This window comes from Quercus lobata, chromosome 5 (assembly GCF_001633185.2).
Source record: "Quercus lobata isolate SW786 chromosome 5, ValleyOak3.0 Primary Assembly, whole genome shotgun sequence".
Taxonomy (NCBI): domain Eukaryota; kingdom Viridiplantae; phylum Streptophyta; class Magnoliopsida; order Fagales; family Fagaceae; genus Quercus; species Quercus lobata.
In genome coordinates, this window is record NC_044908.1 from 21,929,877 (window position 1) to 21,943,154 (window position 13,278).

Here is a 13,278-nt window from a genome sequence, read left to right on the forward strand (position 1 = left end):
TCAAGTGTGGCATAAAATTGATGAATTCTTAGCATTCGACCAAATCAAAGAATAATGAGACTAAGCAACCACAAAGTTAAGTGCTTCCAAATGAAAAATGAGATCAAAAGAAAATAACCCTCTAAAAAAATGAATGGCTCAAGAACTCAATTGGGTTATAGTCTTTACATTTTATTTTCAAGATTTTCAAAGTCACATCTATCTCTCCTCCAAGAAACATGTTCATGTGGCTAAAGTGCATGTGCATGATAGTTGAGCATGAAAAACAATGGAATTATTTAGATAGAAGTATCATAAAGAACTTTGACCTAAACCTTTTGCTACAGCAACTTTTCTTTTTCTTTTTTTTGGGTTGAAAATTGGACTAAAAAAAAAATTCAAAAACAAACCAAAAAAAAAAAAAAACATAAAATAAAACCAAATGCAAATCATCTCAAGTTCCTCCCCCCAACCTAAAACTTACATTGTCCTTAATGATAACAAGGAAAAACAGTAAAGAGAAGAGATTATAGAGAGTACCTTGAAGAGATCAACATAAAAAAAAAAAATAAAAAAAAAAAAATTTAACATCTGAAAAAGGGGTTAGAAAACAAAATAACAAAAATAATAGAAAGAAAAAAATCTAAAATACGACACAAACACTAATGCTAATTGCTTGGCAAGTCTTGATAAATAGTATCCTCCAAATTGGTGGATTCCTCCTCTTCTGAAAAATTCTCAAGAAATGGCTTAAGATGTTGTCCATTCACCTTAAATATGTTACCATTTTTAGGATTTTCAATTTCTATGGCATCGTGGGGGAAAACATTTTTAACAATGAAATGTCCAGTCCATCTAGATGTCAATTTTCTGAGGAACAAATGTAACCTAGAATTATACAAAAGAACTTTTTGAGATGGTTCAAAAGATTTCCTTAAAATTTGTTTGTCATGAAAAACCTTCATTCTTTCTTTAGAAATCCTAGAATTCTCATATGTATCACATTGAATTTCTTCCAACTCATTTAATTGCAATTTTCTCAATGAACTAGCTTTGTCTAAGTTAAAGTTAAACATCTTTATTGCCCAATATGATTTATGTTCCAATTCCACAAGCAAGTGACAAGCTTTACCATAAACAAGTCTATAGGGAGACAGACCAAGAATATTTTTATAGATAGTGCGGTACGCCCAAAGTGCATCATTCAACCTCGAAGACAAATATTTACAATTTGGGTTAACTGTCTTTTCCAAAATTTGTTTACTCCCCTTAGATGGTTTGTCATTGTCCTTTAAATAAATCCTATGAGTACAAACCAATGGACTAAGTCCTTTTATATTAGTCATGTTCCTTCCTATGACACCCTTATGTTTACTCAAAACATTTAATAACTTACATTCTTGCAAGGAGTCAAGTTCAGAAGATATTACCATAGGAAAAGTCTCATCGATTCCTAGAAAAGCATACTTGAGATCATTTGGCCAGGGCTTCAACTCCCATTTAGGTACTTGCTCACTAGATGGCAACAACTTTATCTCACAAGGTGGCAACTCCTCATATTTCAATTTCCAATCGCTTGCTTCTAATTGCAGATTCCAAGAGACAATGAATGTATGCAATTTCAGAATTCTCATCAAAGTTAAAATCACATGATTGACTAAACAAGTTTCTAATGTTTGGTCTTGAACAATTGTTTCAATCAAGTTAACTTCAAGCACATCCTCTTCATCCCTAGTTTGCTACAAGTATTAAAAATATTATGCTCAAGGGTCATATTGCCAAAAGATAATTTTAAGACCCCACTTCTACAATTTATCAATGCATTAGAAGTTGCAAGAAATGGGCGCCCTAAAATCACAAATATTTGAGAATTGGCATTAGAAACAGGATGCATGTCGAAGATAATAAAGTCAACAGGAAAATAAAATTTGTCCACTTGAACCAAAACATCCTCAATAACACCCTTAGGAACAATCACAAATCCATCAACAAGTTGCAAAATTATGGAAATGGGTTTTAACTCATCTAGACCTAATTGCTCATACACTGAATATGGCAAAAGATTCCCACTTGCCCACAAGATTAAGCAAAGCTTTCTCTATTTTTGAATTACCAATCACACATGAAATAGTGGGACAACCTGAATCTTTGAACTTAGGAGGTCTATTGTTTTGAATGATTGCACTAACTTGTTCAGTTAAAAAAACCTTCTTATGTACATTAAGCTTACGCTTAACAGTACACAAATCTTTCAAAAATTTAGCATATGATGAAATTTGCTTTATGGAATCCAAAAGAGGAATGTTCACTTTAACTTGCTTAGGCACTTTAAGGATTTCAAAATTTTGATTCACTTTCTGAGGTGGAATCAACCTTCGGGGAAAGGGAGCAGGGATAGGACACCTTTCAATTTCATTAGATTTAGGCTCAAGGACTTCATCACTACTCTTTATTTTAGAAAATTCATCATGTGTATTGCTTTTAGGAATATCTTTTACAATGATTTTCCACTACAAAGAGTAGTTATAGATTTAACTTGACTCACTTTATTTTTAGAGGATCTACAATTATCAACACAAAATTGACCTTGGGGGTTTGGTTATGGTTGAGATAGAAACTTACCCTTTTATATTGTGCTCATGAATGTGGTCAATTTAGTGAGAGTGCTCCTAACGTCATTTATGGCTTGTGAGTTCTAATTATTAATGGTGGATTGAGTCTGCATGAATTGTTGCAAAGTGTCCTTAAGACTCTTCTTTGGAGGGGGATTATAGGGAACAAAATTTAAAGAACCATGTGTAGGAGGTACAGCCACATTATCATTCCTCCAATTAAAATTTGGGTGATTCCTCCACCCTAAATTGTATGTGTCTAAATAGGGGGAAGGGTATGATATTTTCACCAAGTTCATAAAATTTGCTTGATCATGCAACACCTCTTTAAATGCTGGAATTGTAGGACAATCATTGGTAGGGTGTTCCATGGTCTCACAAATTCTACAATCCTCATCAATTTTAGGCAAGTATTGACTCCATTGACTTTCCTTGATTCCATGGCTTCAAGCTTCCGAGTTATACTAGGCACTCTATCACTAAGGTCATCATCTTCCCTAAGTTGGTACTTACACCCCTAGAGGGGTTGGTGGATGCTCTAGACCTATCTGAGGTATCAATGGTATCCCAAGATTGGGCATTCTTAGCTAAGAGATCAAAATAATCAAAAGCCTCACCAATATCTTTATTCAAAAACTCTCCATTGCACATCATCTCTACAAATTGGCACATCTTTGGAGTTAAACTTTCATAGAAAAAACTAATTATATGCCAAGTTTCATAGCCATGATGTGGACAAGCATTAAGCAAATCTTTAAAATCTTTCCCAACATTGATAAAATGTCTCATTATCTTTTTGTGAAAAATTCATTATTTGTCTTTTAAGTGCATTAGTCCTATGAATTGGAAAAAATTTCTTTAAAAACTTAGTTTGCATCCCTTGCCAAGTACCAATTGACCTAGGTCTCAAAGAATTAAGCCAAGTTTTTGCCTTGTCTTTAAGAGAAAAAGGCAACAACTTCAACCTAATGGTTTCATCATTACTTGATTGGTCATGGAAGGTAGAACATACCTCCTCAAATTCCTTAAAGTGTAGGTAAGGGTTTTCATAATCTAAGCCATGAAATTTAGGAAGTAATAAAATTATAGCGGGCTTAAAATTAAAATTATTTGCATTAGTTGGAAAAATGATGCATGATGGTGCACTACTCCTAGTAGGTTACAAATAATCCCTAAGAGTTCTAATGGATTGGTAAGCATGGAAGTTTTCATTATTTAAATTATTCTCATCACCATGATTACTCTCTAAGTCCGCCATGAAATCAAGTGTGTGAGAATGTGTGAAAGAATCAGATAAATTGCGAAACAAATTATTAGACACAATTCTAACCAAGTGATTATCATTATCACGACACCAAACACGCATGCAATAGTAAAGCAAGAAATAAAAATAAAAATAAAAATAAAATAAAACAAATACCTTTAACAATAAAAAGAAGTAAAAAGAAAAGAAAAAACTCTAAAAGAAAACTAAACTACTTAAAAAGAAAAGAGTTGGAGAGATGTTACCAAATATGTGAAGAAATTTAATGCCAAAAACCTCTCCAAATGAAGTGGAACACTTCTCTAATTGCCTAATCCTCGGCAACGGCGCCAAAATCTTGCTATGACTTAAATAATGCTCCCAAGTGCAGGATTTTCGCAAAGTAATAACTCAGTAAGTTCGAGGTCGAAGCCACAGAGAAAAGGAAATTGATTAGCAAACCACAAGAATATAAAACTAAAATCCTAAGTTTAATTGAAGAGATTTTTTATGGTTTAGTAAAGTTAATTTAAATTGAGAGAAAAATAACAATATATTAAGGCGCTAAGGTTTAGGAATCCACACACAATACATCTATTGGTAGTCTTAACAATATTTATTTTATAACTCAACTAAAATTCATACAAAGGATGATCTTAGTCGGATGATTTTACAATAAAAACTCAAGCATTAGTTTTCTAAGGTAGTTTCATGAAATTGATTGACTATAGGCAAAACAAAACTAGTGAATTAGTTCGTAGGGAATACTAAACATTTAATGTGCCCGGAGTCTATGATAAATCAAATAATTATATATATCTAAACACTTTTCTAGATGATTAAATCAATCAAAAACATAAAAATATAAGAATTAAAACCAATAAATAATTGTTAAGAACATACCAGTAAACGGTACCCCTTGCCTTAGCAAGGCTTCTACCAAGCTATAACACAAAAAAAACTCTAAAAACTATAAAGAAACTTTAAGAAAACCTAAATTATGTTCTACGGCAACTCTCCTCTAAATTTTTCCCTAAAGAGCCTTTAAATAGGTCAAGGAATCCTATTACAAGTTGAATTCCCGTTTGGAGAAAATTCCAAGTTTTTAGGCTTCATTTAACTTCTGAAATTCAGACATTGGTAAATTACAAAGTTGTATCCCTTTAAGTTAACTTTCTAGCCCAACTTGAATCATCTCGATTGAAAATCTGACCCGAAAGTTACGCTCCAAATACTAACTAATGTGCAGGTTGGAATCCTAATCCGAATTGGACTTGGATTTTGTGCAAATTTCCTTTGATTCCTCGCTCCAATTGGACTCGAATTTAATTGGATTGGCCTTCTTTGACTTTATCATGGCCATTGTAAAAGTAAAGTCCATTAGGTTTCTTCTTTACACAAATCCACTTATTTAATTTCATTATCCTACAAAAGACAAATTCACGCATTAAAATTCAATTAAGCACTAAATTGATGATTCAGCATTATTCCAAAACCAACTATAAAATGCATGAATTAAGTCAAAATAAGTATGATAATGCTTTCTAATAATGATATAAATATGCAAAAATAAGCCATTATCATATACAAGATTGAAATTCTACTCTAACTTAATCTAAGTGTATATGTGTGTGAAGCTTTTTTCAAGAAACTTGAATCCCGGCCCTTGCCCCCCACTCCCCACAAGCACTTAATACTTGTGGAGTGACCATGTGTTAAGGACCTTAAATATGGAAAGAAATAAATGCAGTTATGTATTAGTTACAATGCACTGTCATTTTGAATATTTTATGGAGTATTTAGGTCATTTGGAAAGAGAGAATTTTGAATCAAATTTTATAAGTTATTAAAATTCCCAAAAAATATATTTAAAAATTCAAAAACAATATATTTATTAGTTAAGGACCTTAAATATGGAAAGACATGCAATTATTTATTAGTTACGATGGATTGTCATTTTGAATATTTTATGGAGTATTTAGGTCATTTGGAAAGAGTGAGAATTTTGAATGAAATTTTGTGAGTTATTAAAATTCTCAAACAATATGTTTAAAACTTCAAAAACAACCTAAGAAAATAAATCCAAACAATAAATTGTATAATCTATTAAGTTGGAATGTTTTTTAGAAAGTATTAAACCAAAATGAAGACATATCAAAAAATTGGAGTTTGTGGTATGCTTATATTGGAACCACATTCCCTCCTCTCGTGTATGTGGGTTTCTAAAAAAAACATTGATTTAAAATTCAAATCCTAATTTACGTATCCAAATGCAAATATGCTTGGCACATGGTTTTCCATTGGCATTTGGATAACAACACTAACAACACACCCTCAAATACAAATATGCAAATATTTTCTCTACTCTTGAGGTTGATTTGAGTTCAAAATACCTTGACACATGAAAACACTTTGCATGATGAATTTTTATATCAATGAGATCTATATTATATAGTCTTAACTGATTGTGTCTAGAGTGTTTGCATACATCTTTTTATGGGTCAAATAGTGTCAAGTTTGCATATTTTGAAAGAGAGAATGTGTATTTATGTGAATCTATACATCTTTTTTTTTTTTTTTTTTTTTTTTTTTTTTTTTTAGTTTAGTTTGGTTTGTGTTTCTCTATTTTCCTCACCTCTTAAACTTTTCCCAAAACCTGTTTTGTTTTTCCTATTTTTATAAGGGGAGAAAGCTGTTTTTAAAACCTATACTGCTCATAGGGGGAGTTGTTGCTCTTCATAGGGGGAGTTGTCTCAATTCTCTATAGAGCTAAATTATTTTGTGTTTCCCTGATTCTCTATTTTTGATAGGTACTTACTCAATTGTACTCAATTGTAAGGTTGTATTCAATTATAAACAGCAATGGCAGTGGCAACAGTTAGTTACTAGTGATTGAGTTAGTTACAGGTATTGGGGTTAGTTGCTTAAATGGTAGAGTCAGTTGGAGTTGGTTACTACTAATATGAATTGTATAAAAAGTTTAAGCTGTGATTGTAGACATATGCATAATCTGATTGTGATCTCATTAATGTCTTCCTCTCTCAATATATCTCTCTCCATCTTCTTAAGGAGGTCCAGATCCCTTCAAAGAGATCTACCACAATCCCTTAACTCCACCAAACACTCTAGATTCTTAACATTTTTGGTATCAGAGCATTGATCCATCCTTACCACCATGGCTGAAACTTGTGCTCAATCTCAAAAAACAAAAAAGATTGCAACTTTGTCTAAAGTCTCAGAGCACCACGAACAAACTTTGCAAGAGATTCAAAGGCAATTGCAAACCATTAATGTATTCATGCAAAGAATGGTTGAAGCTGAATAAAAGAAACAACAGAGTCCAAATTCTGGCTCTAAAGCTATCTTGGTTAACAACAATTTGGGAAATTCAGAATCTTCTTCGATGAATTTGATCAAGAATCTAAAATTAGAATTTCCTTGATTTCAAGGGGAAGACCCTACCTGCTGGGTGTACGATGCAAAGCAATTTTTTTCTTACAATCATACTCCTGAGCATCAACAAGTGATGATGGCTTCGTATCACCTTGATAGGGAGGCCTTGATTTGGTTTTAGAATGCAGAGCAAGTTGGTGGATTTGCGAGTTGGGAGGTCTTTGTTCAAGCTTTACAGACTAGATTTGGAGTCACAGCCTATAATGATCCTATGAAGGCCTTTGAAAGCTCAAAAATGTGTTAAAAACACAAGAGTTTGTTTAGACCCCCAATTCAAATTACGGCTTGGTTGATTTTACACTAACTTAATACTAAGTGTGGAATAGTGTAAAAGCAAGTATACAAGCAAGGGAGCTACTCTAATCCATATTTAAAGCAACACAGCAGTAAAATGAAATGAACAAGAGTAGGGAAGAGAGATGCAAACACAGATAACACCGAGACGTGTTATCGAAGAGGAAACCAAAGAACTCGGCAAAAAACCTCTCCGCTGCCCTCCAAGTGGTAATCGATCCACTATACAATCAGTTGGGATACATGGGTAAGCAAGAGACCCTCAAGGCCTAATCTACCCTCTGTACCTAAGCTCTCTAAGCTCCTACTCCAACAAGGCTTCTCGAAACAGTGTCTTGTCTAGCTCTCCGGATCCCGCAACAAGCTCCATGTTGCATTTGCCATCCTTGGCTTCTTCCAATGCTTCCCAGCAACTCCAAAAACACTCACTACACTCTGAAAAGGTGTGGACTGTGTTTTGGTAAATCTCCTCTCAATGTATGATAATGGGAGAGGGAAGGAGAAGTGGCTACAATGAATTCTCAATAAGGATGAGTAGCTCTCTCTCTAAAAGATGGGTATGTGTTGTAGAAAACCTATCTAGAGTTTTTCTCTCTGAATGACCTCTCTTACATTTGTGGGTAATGAGGGTATATATAGTATGGGTGAAGGGTAATGAATTCACACATAAAAATCCTCCAAGTAGAATGTTTCACGACTGTCTCGCGAGAAGGCCTTACCCGCGAGACACTCGCGAAAACGACAGCCTGGCACGACTCTTCAGCTTCTAGTCATGTGCTCCTCACATGCTCTTTCGTGGCTTAGCTTCTCGCGAGCTTCTCGTGAAATCCACTGATTCTTCATTTAAGCTTGAGTCTTCACCAACTTAATACTAAACCTAATACAATAAAATCCCGCAAAACACAAGGAACAAAATTAGAGCAATTACAACACTTTTTGTCATGGAATAAAGCCAACATAAAATATAGTTGTAAATCACAACTTTACAATCTCCCTCCTTTGGCTATTCCGTGACAAAACACCTTATAACAGACTCCAGACTTAAAATGTGAGTTTGGGAACAATGGCAAAACTCACTCACACCTAAATCTAGAAGCTGTGTAGCACTTGGAACATATATACCTGTGACTTGAAACACTTGCACAAAACACATTAGACCCTCAAGGTAAATCAAGTGATAAAAAGACAAGTATAATGTAACAAGTAAAATGCGATCAAGTAAACATGTTATGAAACATATGAACAACTTGATCAAACACATGACAGTCATATGGAAATTACCACAATGATCTTATAGCAAAGCAAATGATCATCCGAACATGCAATCAATAATGCACAATAGCATAAGGATAAATGCATGTCCAACACTCAACCAATGCAAAATACATGAAGTATATCCATCTAGGAACAAGATCCTACTAGGGCACAAGAGTAATATAAACCAAAACAAAACAAGGAAAATGTCTTCTCCCCCTTAGTATATGCATCTCCCCTATAGCTTTCTCCCCCTACGAATGTGCATGAGGTAGAATTACTCCCCCTAAGAGTGTGCATATGAGTCATATATAAATGACAATACAAACCTGTATACTCTTCGGTATACTCTCCCTTTTTTTGTCACGAATAGACAAAACAATCAAGAGGAATGAGGGAAAGAAAAGAAGATATGAGCAAGGGTATGATGCATAAGGGGTGCAAGATGAATGAGAAAATGAAGCTCAAACATAAGACAAAAACATAAAAAACGCTACAAAGCATAAAGAGCATAACATGCTAAGGATGATGGAACATGATGTAAACCTAGGCACGACAAAGACACAAGAACATGTTAAGTGCTAAAAGGTCTAAAAAGACTTTACTAGCACGAGAAAAGTGCAAAACATGTCAAGTGTTAGAGTGTGTGCAACAAAGGTGCATCTAGTGTGCATGTGAGATGCATGACCAATGCATGAATAAGCACTCACGGGGCAAAGTGCATAAAACACACCACCAATGATCAAAACATGATAAACATGAATAATTATGGTGATCCCCAAAGTTTGGTAATCATCAGAGTCCAAAACAGCGAGAAAATGTCATTTGGGCATTTTATCAAACACTTAAAGTACACACATTACACATGTATGATAAACAATGCAAGAACATATGAAAATCTTGCCTTAATACATGTTATTTTTGCCACAAAGGGCCAATATCCAAAGCAAATTATCATTTAAAACAAAGTCCAATCAAAAAGATTGACAAAAAATAAGTTTTCCAACTCTCATTTGAGAAAATCCCAACTATGAACATAAAACCCTCAAAAACATAATCTAAGGATCAAAATCAATGAAAAGTATTAAAGATTACCTTAGAGATGTTAATGGAATAAAAAACACTTGAATTTAGTTGGGTTTTGATGTAAAAACATTAAAACAGAGGTTTAGGAGAAGATGGGAGACGTTTAAAACAAATGACCCACGAAATGACCTTTAAAAAGTTGATCTGGAAATTTTCGCCGGTATCTCGTTGGTTAGCTTCCCGCGAAAATTTCACTGATATCTCGCTGGTATTTCGCTGGTAAGCCTTACTCATGAAACAATCACGAAACTCTCTATGTAAAGTTGAAAAACTTGAGAATTGGACCATTTAACTTCCAGCTGAGCTTACACATGAAATGGGTCACGAAAACACCCAGAAAACACGTTTTTCACACAAAACCAATTTGAAAAACTTTGAAAAACATGGGTGATACAAATCACTTCCAAAAGCAAACAAAAAGAACAAAAAAAAAATCTTTTTGGTTTGATCCACATATGATTGAGTACACACACATCACATTTGAACATGTACAACCACACAAATGAAATAGGCATTCATTGAACATTAAACTTGTGTGTTGTGTGTGTGGATCAAGTGTGGAATTGTCCTTAGACTAGAGTGAAGCTTCAATGATCAATTCAATCAAGTCATACACAACTGATACGAAATCAAGTAGTCTATCTCAATTATAGAAATGAGCATATATGACCTCCCATAAGAGAATGATTAGAAAATTTAGAAGCTTTTCATTTGGCTTCTGCATAATTCATGACATTTGATCCTTTTTTTTTGGATAATACATCTCCTTTTGAGATCAGTGCTTGAAATTTTTGATATTTCAACATTGTGATTTAGCCTTTGACTTTTTGAGCACCATACATTTCAATTTAAAAGGTCGCTTTCCCTTTTTCCTAGTCAAATACTAGTATGTGCGACAGGCTTTTGCAGCTCATAATCTCTTTTTCATTTTGAGATTTATATTTGGTGAGCTCTATTTGCAAAAACATAAAAATAAATGTGGGAAGATATATAAGCACAAGTCTATGCAAGTATCAAGACAAACAAGACTATTGACCAATCATTCATGACAAGCTTAAAGATCTATTTACAACAATCACACATAAATTTCAAGATTTCTCCCACAAAGATATATGTGCATACATAACAAGCTAAACTCGTAAATGCACTATGCCATTAGTACGAAAGTACTAGGCCAAACTCACATGTGAAAAGTGCTCAAACATATATGATTAAACTTCTTGAATTTTTCATTTTTTTTTTATGTGGTTTTGGATTTTTACACACACAAAACAAAGACATAAAAGTAAGATCAAAACAAAAACAAAAACAATGCATATAAAGAGATGCATGATGCACAAATGCATGACAATGATGCATCTAATGCATGAAGGGTCCTACAAAGATCGAAAGAATTAGATCAAGGACCAAAGAAGCAAAAGCTCAACCATAGGAACCCTTCCCCATCCAAACGGAATGATTGTTTGGAATAAGTGTTTCAAGAGAAGTGAGACGAGGGTTGGAAGAATGAGAACCAGAGATGCACATAGACAAGAAGGTAAGAGCATTAACCACTTTCTTCAACAACTTACCATTTTCCATCCAATCCGGTTTAGCTTTCAAAGCACAACTTCCAAAAAGCTTAAGTTTCTCTTTTCTTTTGATTCTCTTAAGAACTTGAAACTTAGAGCAATGAGGTTTTAGAAGACCAAAGGCACCACAATGGTGACAAACAATGTGTTTAGGTCCACTAGGCTTTTTGGGAAGGGATCTAACAACAAAGGTTTGTTCTCTTTTTAACTTGGGGCATTGGGGTCTTATGTGACCGATCACACCGCAATGGTGGCAAGTAGGAACAAACTTAGATCCACTCAATTCCCTAGAATGGGACCTAAACAGAGGTTTAGGCTTAAGATCCTTTCTCTCCACTTTTGATTTCTTTTGTGTGGAGGAATGTACACCGATTTGTCCTTTGAGGTAGAACACACAATAGGCACAAAATCGGGTACCACAAGATGATTGCAACATATATTTTATTCCGTTTTAGCAACAGGTTCAACAATCAAACACTTGGCATGCATCTTAAGAAATTCTTTTTCAAATTTAAGATCATCAACCAGTTTGTTAGACAAAACAAGTTTAGCATCTAAGTCCCTATTCAAACATCCAAACTCTTTTAGCTTTTCAAGAGAAATTTCAGCAAGATTCTTATATTTCTCAACCAATTTGTTGGATTCATTGAGCTTAGCAATCAAACCATCCTTTTCACAAACTAACTTGCTCAAATTCTTTTAAAACTTCTTAGCATCTTTCTTCAAGAGTTTGATGTTAGGAATATCAACAACAACACCTAAAGATTCATGTAACATGTCATCACAATCATGAGGATTAACACTCATAGAGGCATTTTCACAAACGCATGGCATGTTACAATCAACAATATCCATAGAAGTATACAAAGCATTATCCATGGCAAATAAACACAAGGGGTCAAGGATCACACTTAGGTATTTAAACCACAACAAGTGTACCCGCTCTGATACCAATTGAAAGCTCGAAAATGTGTTAAAAATACAAGAGCTTGTTTAGACCCCCAATTCAAATTATGGCTTGGTTGATTTTACAATAACTTAATACTAAGTGCGGAATAGTGTAAAAGCAAGCATACAAGCAAGGGAGCTACTCTAATCCATATTTAAAGCAACACAGCAGTAAAATGAAACGAACAAGAGTAGGGAAGAGAGATGCAAACACAGATAACACCGAGACGTGTTATCGAAGAGGAAACCGAAGAACTCGGCAAAAAACCTCTCCGCCACCCTCCAAGCGGTAATCGATCCACTAGGTAATCAGTTGGGATACATAGGTAAGCAAGAGACCCTCTAAGCCTAATCTACCCTTTGTACCTAAGCCCTCCAAGCTCCTACTCCAACAAGCCTTCTCAGAACCGTGTCTTGTCTAGCTCTCCGGATCCCGCAACAAGCTCCATGTTGCATCTGCCATCCTTGGTTTCTTCCAATGCTTCCCAACAACTCCAAAAACACTCACTACACTCTGAAAAGGTGTGGATTGTGTTTTGGTACAAATCTCCTCTCAATGTATGATAATGGGAGAGGGAAGGAGAAGAGGCTACAATGAATTCTCACTAAGGATGAGTAGCTCTCTCTCTAAAAGATGGGTGTGTGTTGTAGAAAACCTATCTAGGGTTTTTCTTTCTGAATGGCCTCTCTTACATTTGTGGGTAATGAGGGTATATATAGTTAATCCTTTATAGAGATTAACTAGTTCTCAAATGGAGGAAAGAAGGAAGTTAGGCCTTTGTTATAATTGTGATGAAAAATGGCAGAGTGGTCATAGGTGTAAGGGAGCCAAGTTTTT

At 34.5% G+C, this 13,278-nt stretch overlaps 1 non-coding gene and 1 pseudogene across 1 annotated transcript; one reads left to right on the plus strand and one right to left on the minus strand.

Moving 5' to 3' along the window:
- Positions 1-647: 647 nt before the first annotated feature.
- On the minus strand, positions 648-3,263 carry LOC115990165 (annotated as a pseudogene).
- A 49-nt stretch (positions 3,264-3,312) lies between these two features.
- Positions 3,313-3,420, plus strand: LOC115993410. Its single transcript, XR_004092951.1, has one exon. It is a non-coding gene; the product is annotated as a small nucleolar RNA R71 (small nucleolar RNA).
- The last annotated feature ends 9,858 nt before the right edge of the window (positions 3,421-13,278 follow it).